Genomic DNA, 22053 nt, shown 5'->3' with positions numbered 1-22053 from the left:
TCACTACACTGGTTGAGTGGCAGTGCACATGTGCAATCATTGCACTTACTGAGTGTATTTTCACATTTCACTACACTGACTGAGTGGTTGTGCCATCTGCAGGCACTGCACTGAGTGGCTATGCCTATATGAAGCCACTGGACTGACTGAGGGTCTGCACTCATGTGTAATCACTGCACTAAGTGATTGTGCATATATGCAGTCACTGTACTGAGTGGCTGTGGCCATTAGCAGTCACTGCACTGACTGAGTGACTCTGCACATGTGCAGTCATTTTATATATGATATGCAACTCACTTTCACTGAGCTATATGCATTCTTCTTGGCACTACATTAATCTCCATTTTCACAAAGAGACTGCTAAAAATCATGAGTTTAATGTAGCATTTCAGTGTACACAGACTGCAGTGCTGAATCACAGTCTTATTCATGCATAGGTTGAGAACTACTGCCGTTAACATCACAAGTCAACTGGTCAGACATTGAGGTGATATTCTAACCTTTAATAATTTTCATAACTCTGGTACTAATTCTAGTTTCACTGGTATGGCAGCTTCACTACTCTTTCTTTTCTTTGGAGTCATAAATCAAGCCAAGACTGGAAAGTAACTCATCATCTCCATTTAATGCAACAAAATGTCACTGCCTCAGCCTGTAGAATTTGAATTCACCACAGCTGGAGTAACAGTAGAATAATCATAACTCGTTATGGTCTTATCTGATCAGAGTGCTTCCTGCAAGAGCTTTGAAATAGTCCATAAAAATCTGTTGTCTGTTATTTTTCATGAAAAATTTCATAAACTATTTGAATAACGAATCTATGTCAAACTGTATCAGTTTTACCTGCCATAATTCCTATAATCTTCTTTTAACCTGGCAAATTTGTATATGAGAGAAGCAATGAACGCTTTATACTGAATGACCTCTCCCATGTATACTTGTCATATTGGATTTTTTCAAATACTATATCATTTGAATATGAAAATGTAGTGAGACTTGGTTTCCAAATCAAAAATGCTTCTAATATGTCTAGTCTAGTAAAGTATATTTCTGAAGATATGTATTTATCAACAATTCAGAGTTGTTCTGTACTGCAATAAAATTACAAAATTCTTCTGATGTAAATTGTGTTTATTTTCAAAGAATATTATGATCAGTGACAGTATAAATAATGCATTTTTGGTTGATTAATGGAAGCCTGATTTCTGCATTTGTTAGCACTAGAAAGCCTTTTACTTTAGATTCCACCACTGTTATTAACACACAGTTCATAAAGTGATGTAAAATCCGCTTCTAATATGACTTATTGAGTTACAGCTGGACACGGTTGCAACCAGATGAAAACAGCCACTTCTAACCTACTATAGATAACAAACAGAAACTAAAGCATTGTTAAAGTAGCCAAGACTGCCTGCAGCTACCAGATGGGATGCAAGCTCTTTACAAACCCTCAATGCCTGAACACATGCTTCCAAACAGATTTCATGTCAGATGAATGAAGAACAGCATTAGTCATCCCCTTTCACAAAGATGGGGTGTCAACAAATCCAGGTAATTATAGACCCATAAGCCTGACCAGCCCCATTTGAGAGGCTTTGGAAATGATCATTATGAAATCAAAAATAAGGACATAGGCAATCTACAAATCTCAATCAAAGCCATTTCAGATTTGTCATGGGCAAATCCTGCCTATTTAACCTGGTTGACTTCTTTGAGATGGTTACTTAAGCAATGCATAAGGGCAAATCAATACACATTGCATACCTAAACCTTGAAAAGGCATTCAACTATATCCCACATTCACGTATCTTAGATATACACTCTCAGCTAAATGTAAATCCATATGTAACTCATTAGATATCAAAATTACTCAGAAAGAGAACCTAAGAGATTAGGATAAGTGTCTCTACCTCTTCCAAAAGACTTGTCAATAGAGGTGCACCCTATGTCTCAGTCCTTGGGCAACTCATCTTTGCCATTTACTTTTCGGTGGTTAAAGCAAATGTTAAAGGTTTATGGCTCAACAAGCTTGTAGATGACTATAACCTTCTTGCCATTATAAACTCCTCATATGACATTAAATTCCTCCAAAACGCCCTTTACCCAAACCAATATTGGTATGAAAACTATTGATTAAAACTAAATGTCAAAAAAGGTATAATATCCTTCAGCAAGCATGGCTTCCCTTGTAATTATTACAATAACAAAAAAAACCCCCTGAAAGTTGAACCCAAACTTAGGGATCTAGGCTATATGATGACAAAGAACTGTCCTTTGATCACCATGTATCCACTATTGTAAGTACGTCCTTTTTTTCCCCACAACATATCTAAATGTTTGGCATCCAGGTCCAGGTATGTAATCACTCCACTGTATCTGGATCTCATCAGGCCAGTAATTGAATGTAATGCCCCATTCTGTATGCACTTGACCAAACAATGACCATAACTGGAGTAGCCTTAACATGTCCTCACTAAAAAAAAATCATCTCAAAGCCTTGTTGTTCTACTCAGTATCATACAGGCTACTAAGAGATGGACTCTGCCTTTCACATAGAGCCTCAAAATATCCCTTCCTGTCAGATCTATTACACATTCAAAAGTCCAATGGTAGAGTGAATATCTGCTCAAGGGATGTCAATATCTTTCGCAAAATAAATGCAACATGTTAGAGGGATAGGTATGCATTACAGACAGTACATCTTCTGTAGAACTATCTTCCACTCCAAAATAAAGCAAAGTACTTCTTTTATTGTATTCAACTGTAATAAGAACAACCTGATGGGAAACTGCACCTTTACTGATGATTTAGGACCCGTGACCCAAGGATACAAGCAACACGTAAATATCTCACCATTGTTTTTGTACTGACTACCTCTAGGATAATTATACACAAAATATAAGGGTTTAACACTACCATGGTAATTATAAGGACAGGCTTTATAAGATCCTCACACATCAATAGCGTGGTATGTACCTATAAATGTATGAGGTGTTCAAAGTGAGTTTGCTCTAACTGCTGGGTGAGTGTAGTGGCTCTTTTTGGATGAAAGTAACTTACCCTCTTGTTTGCTCAGTTTGAATAGCTTAGTTTTGTAGAACTCATGGGTACTTGCATGAACTAAATTGGAGGATTTGGTCTACTGTATATTTGTGTGACAAAAAGTGGAAACATATTATCATTTCTCCCCCTAAATGGTTTAATAATTTTGAAAATAGATCTATTGCTATATCTTTGTTAAATACCTAATTATTTCTCACTAATATCTACATTTTTTATTGATATTGGTACTAAATGCTTTTTGAGAACTTGCAATTATTTTACTGCTACTTTCATGTTAACTACTTAATTAGTTGCTACTATATATCAAAATCTCTATTAATATTGCTATTAAATGCTTTGGATAACTTGGAGCTTTTCTCCCCGGGCCTCCGCTGAAAATGGATATGTATCCAGTCGGACTTTCCCGGTTAACAAATGCAAAATAAATAAATAAATAAATAAAATGTCCGTAATTATTTATATTTACATCAACAAGACATCTGAAGTATATTCAGCATCAGCAATGTAACTACAATAGCTGGTTCTGGAGGCTGTCTGTGGTGGAGAATGGCTGCCTTTGGCTGCCATGATCAAGTGAAGTACTCATTAGACTGGCCTTATAGGACTTGTGTGGATTTGTGTAAAAGTAATAGGAATACTTCAATGTGGCCATTTTTTTTCAGTCAGACATTTGAAGTTTTCACAGTCAAGTGGCATTAACTGATGTGTACATAAACTGGTGGATTATAGAAACAGAAGTTTGAATGTTCTTTAATAAGGGAGGTAAATCCAAAGGATCAGGAGAATATATATATGGTCCAAAAAAGTCTGTTTTTGATTTGTCCATGATATGAATAACCACCCAGGGTGCAAAGTGTTCTTAATCCACCACTGGTAAGCATACAGGGAGAGGATGACCTTGCTTTAGAAGATAAGGTTCTGTTGCCATCTGATAGTGAAACTGGGACAAAGGTAAAGGCAGATTTATGTGGTAACACACAGAGATCAATAGAAGTAGGCATCTAATGAGTTTTCTGGAAGTGGTGTAAAACATTCAGGACATCTGAGGGAGAAAAGACCTCAAAGAAGAAGGAAAACCAGGGAGGAGGTAACTCTCACTGAAAAAATAAATAACACAGATAAACTGAAGAAGATAGGGAGGATGTTGAACTCCAGACCATAGAAAATATTGGTAATAACTACTGTTTTTAGGGGAAATGGGGCACTAAGATCCCAGTGTCAATTCTAGTGGGAGAAGACATAGAACACTCTATTTCAAAGGAAGCTTTGAGAGAGGAAAACTCCAGAGACAGTAATTTTACAAAAGCCCTAGTGGGATGATGAGGTTTTTAGCAGACCCAGGAATATATATGCAGGGTAGTAGAGGAGTAAGCTACTGCCCATTGTCCTTAGTCCTGTCCCTATTTTGAACAGCAAAATGACTTATTGTCTAGGATAACAAAAGAAAAAGAGAAATCAGTACAGTAGCTGTTAGTCTCTAAACCCCCTGAGCGCTAGTGATGAAACTGGCACATAACCATGTGTGTGGGGGGGGGGGTAGTTATAGACAAAACCAAGCCTTGGCTACAGCCAGATTTTATTGGACAGGCATAATAAAGGAAACTTTTGTGCTCTAGTCTTGTTGGACCACTAGTTATGTCAAGTGGTGGCTACCATTACATATTAGTAATTTTGGACTATACCACCAAGAATTCAGAAGCAACCCCTCTTTGGAAGCCAGTTCAATACCCATTGCAAAGCAGCTAGTTTTATTATTTTTCAAATTGGTGATACTAAAAGAAATACTCACTGACCACTGAGCCCCTTCATATCTGCAATTATGTACAATCTCTGACAGAGCTTAAAGTCAAAGTAACTTACATCCCCATATACCATCTTCAGACTAACAGCTTGGTAGAACATTTTAACAGTACAGTGAAACTTGGTGTTATGAAAGTCACTGATGGAGGATTGGGAGAATTAGAATCAATTAATTTGATATCTGATGGTTGCCATCTATATTATTTTCAATCTATTCACAAGATTCAGTCCCTTCAAAGTCCATTGCAACAGATATGATAGGGATTTGTTGACTTAGGGAAGAAGAAAATCTCCATTTAGAAGAGTATTGAACTATTATATCTCTTTATAGGACATGCTACAAATAATGAGTCTTTCAGTCTATTAACATAAAGAAAATGCACAAGCCATACAACAGGGATAGTGTAATAGGAATATTAGAAACACAGAATTCTGCGTCAGAGACCATGTTTTAGTCATAACCGGTTTAGCAGTAAGTGCATTTTTGGCCAAATGGCAGTGAATTTTAAAGTCATACAAAAAGTAAATGCTAAGAATTATAAAGTTTGACAAAATGCAATAAATATTATGTCAAGATAATATTATATTATAAAGATTATAACAAAGGAATTGTATCTTGTTTTAGCGATATTATTGTTCCCATTTACTCAGCCCTTATTTGGCCAGTCATTGAATATAATGCCCCCCTTCAGCATATATCTGTTCAGACATATGCAGCAACTGAAACACCTATACAGATACTTTACTAAAAGGATACATGGCCCAAGCAACATGTCCTTCATGAACAGACTCAAAACCCAGTCACTATATTTGGTATATTACCGAATGCTAAGAGATGACCTGTGTCTGGTATACAAGGCATCCTCTGACCCATAAACTGATAGATTTATTGCACATCAGAAAGTAAAATTGCATCAGAAATCCTCTTGTCTGTGAATCTAATCCTCTTCAGCAATATCAACAGAACAGTTTGGAAGGACAACTATATCTCAATGGGGATACCACTGCTGTGGAACAGTGTCCACATCCACATGCAATAAAGTTCATCCCTGTCCATATTCAAGTGCAACTTGTATCTACAGATGGAAACAGAAAATGTATCCCAGGACTGCCCCTGTACTAATAATGGACAGAGGTATCACCTAAATGCTTTATCTCATGCTCAAAATGATCTACAGTATGATCCCAGTTATTCTTATTAGGAGTAATATATAATTATCGACGATGGGATAGGTAAGGCAAATATTTAACCAAATGAGATAGGCTTGTTTGAACACAAAATGGGAAACTGGCTAGACTTAAAATGGCCCCAAGGGCAGCTAACCTTGTACTTACCAATGAACCTATGAACCAATAAAAGGCAAAAGAAATCTTGAGTAAGTGTGTCATGAAATTGTCTTAAATACCAAGGGCAAAAGTATAAAGAGCCTTACTGATTCTGGAAACAGAGATTATGGAACCCCAAAAAGAGAGTTATTTCTCATATCTAAGTTGCTAATGGCTAATATAGTTGTTCACCTGCTGACATTTTCAGCCACCAACAAGATGGAGTTGTTCTTGGCTCTGGTGCCTTATCTGTGGCATCTACCTGCACTCCCTGTGTTTGTGTGGATTTTCTCCATGTGTCGGGTCTCCTCCTATATTCCAAAGACATGTAGTAGGTAGATTTGTGACTTACAAATTGTCAGTAAATCCATGCACATGAATGTGTGATACAGACAAAAGACCTGGGTATCTATTTTCATTTCTTCTCTTGTCTACTAAATTCCATGGGTAGCAGTAACTGTTCACAAGGTTGGTACAGGAGTTGAGTTCAACTCATGTGTATGGATAAATGGAAAGTGATACTAGATTAACACTATCATAACACCAGAAACAAGATGTGTGGTAGTTTTTATTTAAAATAAGGATGTTTCCTCTGAACTTTAAACACCACATAAAGACCATTCTAGGTAAAAAAGTTAATCTAAAACCCTACTGCATACCTAAATCTCAGAAGAGAACCATTCAAGAAGAGAAGAAATAAAGTATTACAGCTCATGATCAAAGAATCTAATATTAAGTGGAACAGCCCAACAGTTCTGGTTCCAAAGCTCAGTGTTTCCATCAGGTTCTAGAAAGAATAACAGCATCTCTACCTTTAACTCTTCTTCATGCAAAGGATGGGCAGATTGACTGAGACAACACAGAATGTTAACTACTTCTAGATTACTTTAATGGAGGAATCCAAAAAAAGTCATTTTTTGGCCTGTGATGCTCTAGTCCAGTATGAAGTCCTCCCATTTGGCTTTCATAGGTTCATAGGTAGTTACTAGGCTATCTGCCCTAGGGCATTTATAAGCCTAGGAAAAGCCTGAAAGTTCAACTGCTGAATCCTACACTAAGGCACTGTACGAGCACATCCACTCATGCATGAATCGTGCCATCCCAATAGAACCAAAATGCTCTCATCCAAAAAAAGGAAGACAATCTGGTGGTCCCCTGCCATAAACAAACTTTACAACAAAAGGAAGAAACTTTTGCAGAAAAGAGGAAAATCCCAGGATGCAAAAAACTCCCTTACTGGCCTCAGTAAGAAACTGAGATGCCTCATAAAATCCTCCAAAGCTAGTTACGAAAATAAAATTGCCAAAGATTCCAAAGACAACCACAAAGCATTCTATAACTATGTCAAGAATCTAAATGGCAATGCTCAGATCTGCGCTGAGCTAAAACAGAATGGCATTAAATATACTGATCCAAAGGATATTGCCAATATCCTGGCAGATCGATTCAGTGCCAACTTCACCCCCCTCTCACCCTCTAAATGGCCCATCTCAATACCGGAAGATTGCCAAATTCCAGTAATAACGGCCACACAGGTACAAAACGCACTCTCTAAAGCCAAGAATACAGCATCCATGGGACCAGATGACATCCCGGGCTGTGTACTACATGAACTACAATATGAACTGGCACCTCACCTAAGTGTCATGTTTAATCATAGCCTCACCTCAGGTTTCGTGCCCACTGAGTGGCGCAGAGCTACAGTTATCCCAATCCACAAGGGGGGATCCACCTTGGATCCCGGAAACTACCGTCCCATCAGTCTGACAAGCCTTATCTGCAAGGCCATGGAGCGTATTATCATGGAACTTATAAACAAAGACATTGGCAACCTTCAAACACTAGACCCCACCCAGTTTGGGTTTGTGAAGGGCCGATCTTGTCTCCTGAACCTGATTGACTTCTTTGAATCAGTCTCCAGAGCCATGGACAAGGGTAAGGTGGTCCACACAGCCTATCTAGACCTTGCCAAGGCCTTTGATACTATCCCCCACTCTGGAATCATAGATAAACTTACTAAGTTGGGCATTAATCCCTATGTCACCCAATGGGTTGCTAAATGGCTTACTGATAGAACCCACACTGTAAAAGTAGCCGACTCCAAATCCAGCTCCAGACAAGTGACAAGTGGAGTACCTCAGGGTTCAGTCCTGGGGCTGCTCTTGTTTGGCATCTACTTCTCTGAAGTACAGGTCAACACTAAGGGACTCTGGCTAACAAAGTTTTCAGATGACTGCAAACTGGGAGCCATTATTGAATCCCCAAATGATGTGGATACTCTACAAAAGGGCCTTACAGAAACAGATGCTTGGTGCCAGAGCCATGGGCTCAAGCTCAATGCCAAGAAATGTATTGTTATCCCTTTGGGAAAAACATGTATCCATGAATTACCATATAGGTGGCAGTACACTAAACACAGAAAGTGTGATAAGAGACTTAGGGACACAGGTGGACAGTGGTCTCACCTTCGATAACCACATCGCCACAACAGTCAGGAAATCCTTCTATGTGGCACACCTCATCACGAAGGGCTTTTCATCCAGAAAAAGAGGTCATTGTCCCACTGTACTCATCCCTCATTAGACCCATTATAGAATACAACGCCCCATTTGGTATGTACCTCTCAAGACATCTGCAACAACTGGAAAGGCCTCAGAAATACCTCACTAAAAATCACAGGCCTAAAGCAGATGCCCTACGCTGACCGCCTTAAAAACTCCAGCTATACTCTGTCGCATATCGCCTACTCAGAGGCGATCTCTGCTTAACATACAAGGCCATGTCAAACCCAGAGCTGTTGGATATGCTACACTTAAAGAAATCCCAATCCCTCAGAGCTACACGCTCCAGGGATCTAAACCTTGTCATCACAATAAACAAAACATGCTGGAGGGATAGGTTCCTGACCCAGAGACTCCCCAGACTCTGGAATAGATTGCCCATACATGTCAAGCAGAGTGCCTCTTTGGACCTCTTCAAGAGGAACCTTGATGATTGGATGGGAGAAAGGAAATTCACCCCAGGGATCACGTCAGTCACCCTGCTAGACAGGGGTCCAGGAAAGTAAATAATGTGGGAAGAAATAGCCAGGGAATTGTTATGGCTAGGCTTGTATAGGCCCTAGGGCTGATAGCCTAGTACCAACCTATGAACCTATGAACCTAAGGAATACTGAAACAGGTAACTGCAAAAACAGGAATGCAGGCAAGAGGGCTTGAGGCACGCACACAGTAGTAGTTTCCAAAGTTTATTCTTCAGACTTTGCTTCAAACAAACGATAAAAATAAAAACAGTAACCATAAAGCGCTTTTCATCTCACCCCTTAATAAGACTTCATCAGACAGTTGCAACAAGAATGTTTCAAACAGTATATACAAGTTCAAACCACATCAACTTCCTCCAAGCAAAAGGCAAACCCGCCCCCAAGGTAAGCAGGAATGAACAATTAACCCATTGTTTGCTTCCTTAAAAAATCCAGCTTCTAGTAAAACAAGTATGTATGCAGTAAATACATTTGTATATGTGTAAATATAAACATAGCTCATCATTTCGAAAACGCCCCTAAAATACCTTTTAAAAGTATATTCAGAAATATTTAAAAACCATGCTAACATTAAAACCAATAGTTAAGGTAACAGTAAAAAGTGAGAAGTCAAGAATGAAGTGTAAAATTGAAAACAGTATAAAATAAAATACTTTACCACTGCATGAAAAAGTATTAAGATCTTAAATAACTTTCAATAGTAATTAATAATGACAGTTATAAAAAGTAGGATGAAGAAATATATAACAAAACACTTATATTAGCCCCATGTTGTCTGAATTTAAAACCATCAAGCTAAAAAGCTATAAAGACTGGAGCAGAGAAAACCATCATGTAAAGGACGTCCGGTGAATATGATAAAAGATGAAATAAGAGTGTACACATTCACAAAAACAACTCTAAATGCAAACACATTCATGTGTAGATAACAACTAAGTGAATGTGAATAACCATGTATATGTATAAACATGTATATACCTAACTGAACAAATAAGTACATTTTTGACTATTTAGATAAATATTTAACATACCCTGTTTAAGCAAAAATATGAAACCTTTCTTGCAGGCGGAAGTGAATAAGGTATATATTCACCTCATTTAACTCTTTAGTTTAAGGATGCAAGATATGGAATAAACTTCATTCAGTCCTGGCGGGTAGCAGGCCCTAGTACGAAGTTGCCATATTAATTCCAGTTTTTCTAGGAATAATAAACTAGGGCCACCCCTTCCATCACTCGTAACCTGGTCAATCACTCTAAATTTAAAAGAGTGTAATGGGAAAGCACTCATATGTCTAGCCAGAGCATTTTCCTGCTTTGATGTTCTGATGCTGTAAAGGTGTTTGTAAACCCTTTCTTTTAGTTTCCTGTCCGACTTCCCAATATAAAAAGCTGGGCAGGCTTGACATTGGGCCAAACTTATTTTATTTTATTTTTATTTTACATTTGTTGACCGGGATAGTCCGACTGGATGCATGTCCATTTTCAGCGGAGGCCCGGGGAGAAAAGCTTCAAGAGTAAGCAGACACAGCATTACATAATACCAGCATTACATATTACAAACAGACTATTTACAGAGATTACATAAGTAAGCAAGTTAAACAAGACTGGATGCATGTCCATTTTCAGCGGAGGCCCAGGGAGAAAAGCTCCAAGAGTAAGCAGATACAGCATTACATAATACCAGCATTACATATTACAGACTATTTACAGAGATTACATAAGTAAGCAAGTTAAACAAGTTCCACATGTTAAAATTAGTCCTGAGCACAAGTCAGGATTAAATTAAATTACACAGTAAACTGGTTAACAGATTTTTACACATTCGAGTTAGCCAGGCTTGATACATTTACATAGCCAGTTAAGTGACAGATGTTGTTTGAGTCTAGTTTTAAATTGACCTAAGGTGGAAAGTAAGGTAATATCAGCTGGAAGAGAGTTCCAGGATCTACTTACAGAGTTTGCAAAGAGAGAATCACCGGCTGTGTTATTAATTTTGCTAGTCTGAATTAGTAGTTTGATAGAGGATCGAAGCGGTCTAGGATTGTTATAGGGGGTGATAATATTTTTAAGTGCAGGAGTATTGTCCAGATTATAGAGGATTTTATAGGCCATAATCAGTTGGTTATACTGGATTAGGCTAGGTAATTCAAGCCAACCAAGCTGATTTAGATTGATGCAATGATGTGTCCTAAAAGGCAGCCCAGTGGCAAACCTGGCAATGTGGTTGTAGCAAATTGAGAGTTTGTTAAGGACAGTCTTGTTCAAATTCGAGAGTAGAGGGGATGCATACAGAAGGGTTGAAAAAAGGTGAGAACGAGCTATGGCAATTTTAGCTGGAGGGGTTAGGAAGGCTTTTATTCTGTAAAGTGACCTTAGTTTTTTATTGATGGTTTTGATAGTTTGGTTAACATGTAGGTCAAATTTGAGATTATTGTCTATGATGACACCTAATAGTTTTGTAGATGGGTCAGGGGAGATTATTGTGCCATCATTTGATTTTATGGTAAAGGTGAAAGCGGTAGACCTACGTGTTGGTGAAAATAACAGCATTTTAGGTTTTTTGGGATTTAGGATCAGACGATGTTCAGAAAGCCAGTTTTCTATTGTATTAAAGGTGATCTGGGTAGCTGACCATAACTCTACTGGATAGTCAAATAGACTATACTTTTAGTATTACAGTCAAATTTACCCTTTGACACATAGGGAACTCCTCTGATCGAGAAGTTGACCCCAATCTCCATGAAGGGGCATTGGGGGCACATGCTACACTTTATCATCCCTTTCCTCCTGCTTCCAAAATTGTCTTCCTTCCTAGTCTGTAATAAGCTTTTTAAATTCCTGCCACGTCTAAAAACCTACTCTGGGGGGGTCCCTCAATTTAGCATATAAATTGTGGTCAAGGACTATTAAATCCCAGTTCTTATTAATGATGTCTTTGATATCATAACTATTGCTACTAAAAGTAGTAATAAAAATGGACCCTACTAAAGGAGCATCATCATGAACCATCCGAACTTGGTTGATTTCCATTTGTTCCTCATTAATTTTAACCCCCAGTATAGGTTGGTACATGCCCCTATGCCTCTTCTTTTGTACTTCTCTTACCAGTTCCCTAACCATAGGTAGAGGGTATCCCCTCTTGATAAACATATTCTGAAGTTGATTGCATTCTAGTAAAAACTCTTCTTGTGTGGAAACCATCCGAGCTGCTCGTACCAGTTGGCCTTTTACCACTGAACGCTTTTGAAATAGTGGATGACAACTGTCAAAATGTAAAACAACATTCAAGTAGGTATCTTTCCTGAAAATACGAGCTGTATAGCAACCATTAATTAGGTCCTTTTTTAAATCAACATCCAGGTAAGCTATTCTTTCCATGTGGAAAGTATGTGTGAACTGTAAAAAAACAGTGGTATTATTGAGGTATGTCACTAGATTGTTAGCTTCCACCTCATCACCCTTAAACAACATAAAGATATCGTCCAGGTATCTTGTATAAAACTGTATTTGGCTTCTAATTTCAGGTACATTTAAAATAAACTCCCTTTCCCAAGAAGCCATCACTAGGTTGGCGAAGCTGGCTCCACATGGGGAGCCCATTGCTATGCCAATGGACTGGACGAAAAACCTGTTGTTGAAGGTAATATAATTATTAGACAACACTATGTCCAACAGTTCAGTGAGCAAAGAAATTAAACTTCTAGGGGCTTCCAGTTCTAGCAGTAACAGGCTGTGCTGTTCTACACCCTCAACATGTGGGATGGACGTGTACAAATCTTTAACGTTTATAGATAGGAAATTGAAGCCCTCATTATATTGTCAATCCTGTATACTCCTTAAAAAGGACCATGAGTCCTTGCAGATCTGTTTTTGTAATTTTACATATTTCTGCAAAAAATGGTCAATATATTTGGCTAATGGGTAAGTGATGCTATTCCTGGAATCCACAAGAGGTCTCATTGGTGGGTCTGAGACACTCTTGTGGATCTTGGGGATGCCAAACAAAGTTGGAATTCTAGGTGCTGGCATACATAAAAAACTGTATATATCCATGCCAATCCTTGCCTCAATAAGCAGTTCTTCTAAGATAGCATGAATTCTCCCATCAGCGATATGTAATTCGTTACGGGACACCTCCATGTATGCTTCAGTCATTACTATCCTTTCCATTCTATTGACATATTCATCATTATTCATTATAACCAGTCCTCCACCCTTGTCAGGTTGCATCACCCTCACCCATGCCTGTTGAACCAAATTAAGTGCTAGTTCTTCTTCCTTAGCAACATTATGACCCTTCCTTTTACTTTGATTTTGTACACAAATACAATTGAATAAGTCCACTTCACAAACATGTTCAAACATTGTTAATGTCAGGTGTAATGGGGGGCAATAAGTACTATGTACATAGAACGGATTCTGAGGTTGTTTTCTAGCCCCAAACAAGTAACTAAAGTTAAGCTTCCTTGTGAATAATTTTAAGTCAATTATAGTTTCAGCAAAGGAGGCTTTGTGAAATGGAACAAATGTTAATCCTTTCGCTAATAAATCTGCTAGCTCAATGCTCACTTTCAGTGTGGAAAAATTAAAAATTTTAAAGTCACCTTGGCTATTGTATACCAGTTCAAAGATGTTCTCTGCACTGGGTTGTTGTGAGTCTAATACTAATACCTGTTCAAGTTCCTGTAGTTCACCCTGGTAAGACCCTGCCTCAGGTTGTACCTCGAGGCTTGTAACTGAAAATTCTGCTGGTTTCCAAAGTTGTTGTTATTATTCCTATATTGGTTAACAGTTTCATTCCGGCCTCATGTAGTTTCCCTTGAGGTGCCTATGGCCTGCTCACATAGGGGCGGACCCTGGCCCCTGTTGCCATCTAACCCATGGTTGACCCCATTCGTTGATCCAAAAATTCAGCCAAGGGCCTGACCAGTTTGTGATGGTGGGGGGTTAGGATAAGCAGAGCCAGATGCATATGCTTCCCTGTCCCTGTTCAGTTTATTTATTTTAGTGACTTTTAGTTTGGTAATATGCTGGTCTATACTAGTTAGGCATCTATCATATTCAAATTTGTACCTCGAAAAATTAGCATTTCTTCTTATTTTTTCATCTAATGCAGTCGCCTCTTTTAAAAGGGCTTCAGTCATGATTCTATAATGTTTACTCATCAAGTCCAATAATTCCAAACCATGCCTATTAAACAATTTCAACAGCTCCTCATGGAATTGTGAACCTTGAATGAGGCCATTCGGGTATTGCCAGGACCTCAGTCCTTTAGGGACAATACATTCACTACTACATTCTTTAAAATATGAAATTTTTAACTGTAATTTTTTATACTTCACCAACATTCCATCCAAGTTCTTCAAGTCAGTGGTGATATCCACAGCAGAGTTCTGTGTCCCTTCAGCCAGGTCTCCCCTCCGAGTACTACTCGTCGGTTCAAACAATGTTGGCCACTCCTGTAGCCAACCTGTAACCCCAGAGTTGAAAGTCCTAATAAGCCCCAAGGGTTCAGTCTCTACTGGGTCTGCTGCTTGTTCAACCACTGTATTTCCACCAACCGGTTCTGTTGAAGTAGCATGTATGCTGACATCAAGTAATGGTTCATCATTACCATTTGCACATCCATCCACAATGTTGAACCCAGGTTCGTCAAGGTAGTGATTCCACTTTAGCTGTTAAACAATCCACTCGTTCCAGTAGTTTGCCCACCAGTAACATTAGCGGGTCCGTACTCCCCTCCTGTGAGTTCAATACTGTAGTCTCTAGTGTCCCCTCCATGCCAGCCAACACACTAGACAGACTTGGAATACTGAAACAGGTAACTGCAAAAACAGGAATGCAGGCAAGAGGGCTAGAGGCACACACACAGTAGTAGTTTCCAAAGTTTATTCTTCAGACTTTGCTTCAAATAAACAATAAAAATAAAAAACAGTAACCATAAACCGCTTTTCGCCTCACCCCTTAGTGAGACTTCATCAGATAGTTGCAACAAGAATGTTTCAAACAGTATATACAAGTTCAAACCAAATCAACTTCCTCCAAGCAAAAGGCAAACCCGCCCCCAAGGTAAGCAGGAATGAACAATTAACCCATTGTATGCTTCTTTAAAATCCAGCTTCTTGTAAAACAAGTATGTATGCAGTAAATACATTTGTATATGTGTAAATATAAACATAGCTCATCAGTTCGAAAACACTCTTAAAAGACCTTTTAAAAGTATATTCAGAAATATTTAAAAACCATGCTAACATTAAAACCAATAGTTAAGGTAACAGTAAAAAGTGAGAAGTCAAGAATGAAGTGTAAAATTGAAAACAGTATAAAATAAAATACTTTACCACTATGTGAAAAAGTATTAAGATCTTAAATAACTTTCAATAGTAGTTAATAATGGGAGGACTATGGCTGACCAAGTCCTCCCATGAAGTATATACTGAACAAAAGAGGTCCCAGGACTGAGCCTTGTGGGACGCCACTTGTAACTGGTTTAGAGTCGGACATGGCACCTGCAATTCTGACCATGTGGGATCTATCCCTGAGCCAGTTTGCAACCCATCTTGTGACATAGGGGTTGATATTTAAGCTGGTAAGCTTATTTATGATGCCCGAGTGGAGTATTGTGTCGAAGGCTTTTGTGAGGTCCAAGTAGGCTGTGTGGACTACCTTCCTCTCATCTATGGCCTTGGTAACTGTTTCAAAGAAGTCAACTAGGTTTAAGAGGCAAGATCTGCCCTTAACAAAGCCGAATTGGGTAGGGTCCAGTGTCTGGAGGTTCCCAATGTCTTTGTTTATGAGTTCCATGATGATACGCTTCATAGCTTTGCAGACCAGACTAGTCAGGCTTATAGGGCGATAGTTCCCGGGGTCCATTGTGGCACCACCTTTGTGCAGCGGGACCACAGTTGCTGTACGCCATTCTTTGGGTACATATCCTGTAGTAAGGCTGAGTTTGAACAGTGACTTTATGTGAGGGTTCAGTTCTTCTTGGAGCTTGTGCAAGATGCAGCCCAGGAAACCGTCCGGTCCCATTGATGCTGTGTTTTTTGCTTTGGAGAGGGCAGCCTTCACCTGTGCATCTGTGATGTCTGGGAGGCTACATTCTGTTGGGATAGACATTTGCTCTTTTGGTGGGGGGGGGGAGTTTGCACTGAACTTGTCTTCCAGGATGTTGGCAATGTCTGTGGGTTCAGTGTATTTTTTGCCATTATGTACTAACTCAGAGCATATCTGGGAGTTGCCACCCAGATTCCTGACATAACTAAAGAAGGCCTTGTGATTATCCTTAGCGTCCTGGGCAATTTTTCTTTTGAAGCTGGCATTTGATGATTCTATGAGCGATCGTAGTTTCTTGCTAGTACTGATCAGAGATGCCTTCCCTTTTTGGGATTTTGCTCTATCATGTAGTAGCTTCCTCCTTCTGTTGTATAGTTTATTTATGGCTGGGGTCCACCAGACAGGTCTCCTGCTTTTGGAGGAGTGAGTCTTGGTTTTATTTGGGATAGCATGATCCATGCATTCCTGTAGGTGCTCATAGAATGCATTTGAAAATGATTCTGTGGTTCAGGGAGTATTTTCCACTGGCCCTGGGGCTTTGAAGGATTCCACCTCGGTTTTGAGAAGTGTGAAGTTTGCTTTTGAGACATTTTTCACAGTGGTTTTTCTTTTGCTGGGGGTGGGGACAGGATATGGATGTCCAGTGAGATTAGTTTATGGTCTGATCTTACCAATGAGGGGTTTACCTCTGGTGTGGAACATAGAGTCCCCATGTTGGTGATGACCGGGTCCAATATGTTGTCCTCTCTTGTGGGAGTGGTGACCAGTTGTTCCATAGTGTTTGAGTTTATAAATTCTAGGAACCATTGGGCAAGGGTGTTTGGGCTTGGGTAGTTTTCCCAATCAATGATTGGGTAGTTGAAGTCACCCAATATAATAGTGTTTGGAGAGACCTTCATATTCTCCAGTGTTCTCAGGAAAGCTGAGTGAGGTTCCTGTGTTTGGGAGGGTGGTCTGTAGCAGGCTACAAACTGAAAGGCAGTTTTGCCCACTGTTAGTTGCACATGGATGGTCTCCGATGCTTCGTGCAGTGCCACTAACCTGGAGCTGTGGGTATCTTTGATGAATATGGATACTCCCCCTTTTTTTGTGTTTCGGTCCAAGTTTTGGGGCCGAAAAGCATGGTATGAGTTATTACCTGGTAGTGCTGGGGTGATCTCGGGAGCCTTGAACCAGGTTTCTGTTACTGCACAGATATCGATATTCTCCATACTGAGGAGAGCCGCGAGTGTGTGCATCTTGAGATTTAGACTTCTGGCATTGAGTAGCATTACCCTTAGTTTTTTTCTCCTTGTGTTTTCTATGGAGGTGGGTTTGTCTTTTGAGCCTTGCCTAAAAAAGGCACTATGGGGATGGCAAGAGCCTTAGCCAGTATTCGAAAGCCCAGGGGTGACAGGTGCAAGCTGTCCCTAGCGAAGCAATGTGGCTTGTCGAGCATGTCATCCCAGGCTGACAGACACTGGATCCCCTTTGAATGACACCAATACTTTAGCCAATTGTTAAAATTGATCATTTTGTCTTTATACTGTGTCATCATTCTTGGTGAGGGCAAGATGCTACTCAAGGTCAGGGTCATACCAACCTGGGCTACATGATCCGAGAGCTCCTCTATGTCTCTTTTCATGTAGTCCAGGGAGGTACATCTCAGGTCATTCACACCAGCATGGACAATGACGGAGTCATATTTGTACTTGCTTTGGAGTGATCTGAGTGCTTGTGTTATGTGGCGGATCCTGGCGCCCGACAGGTAGTTTACAGTGACCATCTCCTTGTTCAGTCTGGTGAGTGGGACGTCAATGTGTCTGACAACAGAGTCACCTATTACAAGTGTATTTGGTGTGTTGTCTAGCCTTAAGGGCTGTGACTGTGTGGCACACTGGCTTTGTGAAGTATGTGCTACGTGGGTATTGTTTTGGGGTAGCGGTTGCTTGGATGTCTGCTTTGGAGGTTTCTGCTGCTTTGGCAGATTTTTATTTAGAGCCTCCGAGTATGTTTTTGTGTGTTTATGTGTTTGGTTTGCTGATGCAATAAGTCTATGTGAGACTGGATTTGTGGTGTGAGTGGTTACCCTCTCCTCCTGACTGACTGTACCAGTCTTGGGTTGAGAGAGCTCAGCCTCCAGTTTGGCTGTATAGTTGCATCTCTCACATATATTTGAGCTTGTTGGGAGGAGGAGGAGGTGGTCTGTGTACATATGATATGGCAATTGTAACATTGCCTCAAGATTCACAGATTCACTAGCTGGACTGGAGAGTAAACCTGAAACTGTCTTTTGGTCATGCCAGAATAGTATAATGAACTGTTTATTGACTGATCAGAAAGGACCAATAGGGAGCCAAGTACTTATAAAGAGTATAAGAGGGTGTTGTGCTTTAGTTTGTTAGTGTTTACTTATAGGATCTGAGCAAGTGCAAGGTTTTAGAAGGAAAATAGAGTGCTTGCTTTGAGAGTTAGAACAGTTCTAAGGGAAAAAGTGAAGAGTAGACTTTGTGGAGCCCAGTTACGTGTCATTAAATAATAGAAAAGCTGCTTAAACCCCATGATGTTTGGTCAGCTACCTATTTGGATGATGCTAAAAGCTACACAGAGGATTATGACTCGCATCTTCCCAAGGTTTAAAATGTTTTTGACTCCCTTTAACAAATATGGCTCAGAATCAATGCCCCCATAAGTAAACACCAGACGGCAAAATAAGGTACTTAGTTATGTGACAGTTAGGAGGACTATCAGGCCACAGAAAGAGAATGGTGAGGCAGTATGAAATTAACCAATGTGCCTCAAACTCAAAAGCATAAGAGAGCCTTTCTAGATCTGGACAGATATTATAATAACCTTGTACTAAAATTTGCCACCATCACCTATGATCTCACCAATCTCAAAAAGGGAAAGATGCACACATAAATCAGGTGAGTCATTGAGGTGGAGAATGCTTTATAACACATGGAATCCATCTTGTGCTTAAAGCCCATGGTAACATTTCTTGATTTCTCTAGACATCGTGTAGTATACATTGATCCATCAGAACTGGACATTGATTAGATACAAGATCCCAGAGCTGAGTAAAGAGGAAAATTATATAGGCTATTTAAATGAAATTGAATAAAGCTAAGTGTAAGTATTTGGCCATTTAATAGAAATGTCTGACCATTAAATGTGGTCATGCGTCTCTAAGTTACTGCAACTTGAGTAACAAATTTACCCTTGTTACTGTCCATACGCCATCACAGTGGCTCCACTCTCTCTCTTTCTGTAGATATACACACACACACACACACACACACACACACACACACACACACACACACACACACACACACACACACACACACACACATATATATATATATATATATATATATATATATATATATATATATATATATATATATATATATACATATATGGGTTACAATCAAAATGTTGAGGTGGCTTTCCTCGACAGTTGTAAGGATGAATACGGAGCAGCAGAGAGGCAAAACTATGAACACAACTCCTCTTGACTTTGAAACGTCGATAAGGAGATTGTGTTTGTAGTTTGGTCTGTCGGTATTTTGAAGGGCATTGCACTACAGTGAGGATCAGGAAAATTATCCTTTTCCTCACTGTAGTGCGATCTTGGAGTTAGAATATATAAGTAGCAGGGAGTGTGGGGTGCAGGGGGCTTGCCCTCCTGCAAAATGGTAAGACATTTTCCACCTCATAGCAGATGCTTTTTTAGGATGATGAGTGGTCGTATGCTGATTCTTTCCTTCAAAGGAATCGACAATCTAAGCAAGCGTTGAGATTTTATTTTGTTGTTCTGGGTTGGGGTTGGAATGATCAAGGAAAGCCTCCTTGACATTTTGATAGTAAACATATTTGTGTGCGTGTAAATAGTCACAATGGAAGAATAAAAAGAAATATTGTAGGCTAGCGGCTGCTATGCACTATTAAGTTGAATGCAGCAATGCAGTCAACCTAGAATAATGGCATTGTCAATAGTTGTCACAATAAAGGGAGCTGGATTGCTCACATTTGCTAGGTGTTAGTATGGAGCATACTAATGGGCATGCACCCCCCTCCTGATAGCTCATCCTTTGTATCTCTGGCTTTGTCTGTGTGCTGTGTGTCATTAGTTTCAGTAAAAGCTATGTTATATTATATTATGACAAAGTAGGAGGCTACAATCCAGCAAGTAACAAAGCTTTTCAAAGAAATGGATTGAAGTGACCTCACACCAGCGACTGTTGTAGCAGTGAAAAGGACAAGCAGTCAACAGGAAGAAAGAGAAGGACATGATCCAGTAGGGCACAGGACAGAGATGATGAGCAACCAACTATATCTAGCAACAGCATGGAAGCCAAACCTCTGAAGCATCATCTCCGAACACAAGAGGAAATGGGAGATTATGAGGGCTAAGCATTTCTGCGTGAGATAGAGGGCATGAATGAAGACATCAGTTCATTCTTTGATCAATTGGACTGTGAGCGCTTATGTGAGTGTTAAAGAGGTTGTTGGGAAAGTAGGCCACAAGAAAAGCCATGTGCTAGCTGGTGAAGAGGCACGCTAGAAACAGGCAGGCAGCAGATAAACTAGTGATCACTAAACCTATTACAAATGTGATTCTTACCACTGGGGAAATGAGACAGGATTATGTAGAACTCCAAGATTTCCATTTAAAAGGTAAATATAACAGGTTTGAATGATATGTAGTTCTAGTAGCAGGACCACATGGCTAGCCATACCCAATAGCCATCAAGGGAAAAAGCTGTTTTGTGGATTATTTCAATTTCTTTTTGATTCTCTTGACCAGGATGAGGCACATAGAATCATAGAAAAGGAAGAGCCAGGAACTCAAGATCTGGTGCTGTAAAGACTTAGCTGACAGTTTTTCATGGTTGCAATTTTACAGGTTCAGGAACTTGGCATCAGAAGCAGATTAATTCCAGTCACATGTACCACAGGAAGAATGGCTGATTGGTGGTAGCAGGCAAATCAATTGATTAAGAAATCATGAGATACTAGCTCAAGGAAAGTGGAACAAGCAAGTCACTGAGCTTTGCAAAAGTGCTGAGTCATGAAGAGCACATTATATCCTTATAGTTGATAGTGAGGTACTAGGTGGATACATGGCAGAAAAGAGAGTCTGAACTCTGATGGCACAACTAATAGCATTATTTTTCTTATGCCAATAATTAGGAAACAGGGACTGCACAACGAATTGGATAGTGTGTAAGACTTAGGAAAGCTGTCTTTCAGCAGTGACTTACTACTAAAGCTTGTGGAACAAGTTCACAAGATCAGTCTGACAGATGTGCACACACACACACACACACACACACACACACACACACACACACACACACACACACACATGTATGTGCATGCATGTGCACACATTCACTCTATTTAGGAACTGTGGGCTGCACTTACCTCATTCATGTATCATTAGGTATTTAAAATTTAAATTAAATGAAGTTCTGGGAAACCACAGTGATGGAAAAATGCACCTGATGAAGATTGAGGATATGGAGATCAGTAAGGGTGCAGGAACTAAATTTCTGAAGCAATCTATCATTGTTAGTTAGGAAAAGGGCAGAGATGTTACTGCAAAAATTATGTTAGGGAGCTTACGTGTCCAGTTCAGGTAAGAAAATACTTTGTATAATCTGCATGGGAAGTGGGGAGGCCTTTACCGGTCTTTGTCAAAGAATGAGTAACCCTGATGACAGCAACTGAGTTTCAAAGGCTGGAGAAAGTGCTATTATGACAAATGAAGGGTAA

This window comes from Protopterus annectens, chromosome 7.part0 (genome assembly GCF_019279795.1).
Source record: "Protopterus annectens isolate FY-2018-M chromosome 7.part0, PAN1.0, whole genome shotgun sequence".
Lineage (NCBI taxonomy): Eukaryota > Metazoa > Chordata > Ceratodontiformes > Protopteridae > Protopterus > Protopterus annectens.
This window is presented reverse-complemented; position numbering follows the sequence as displayed.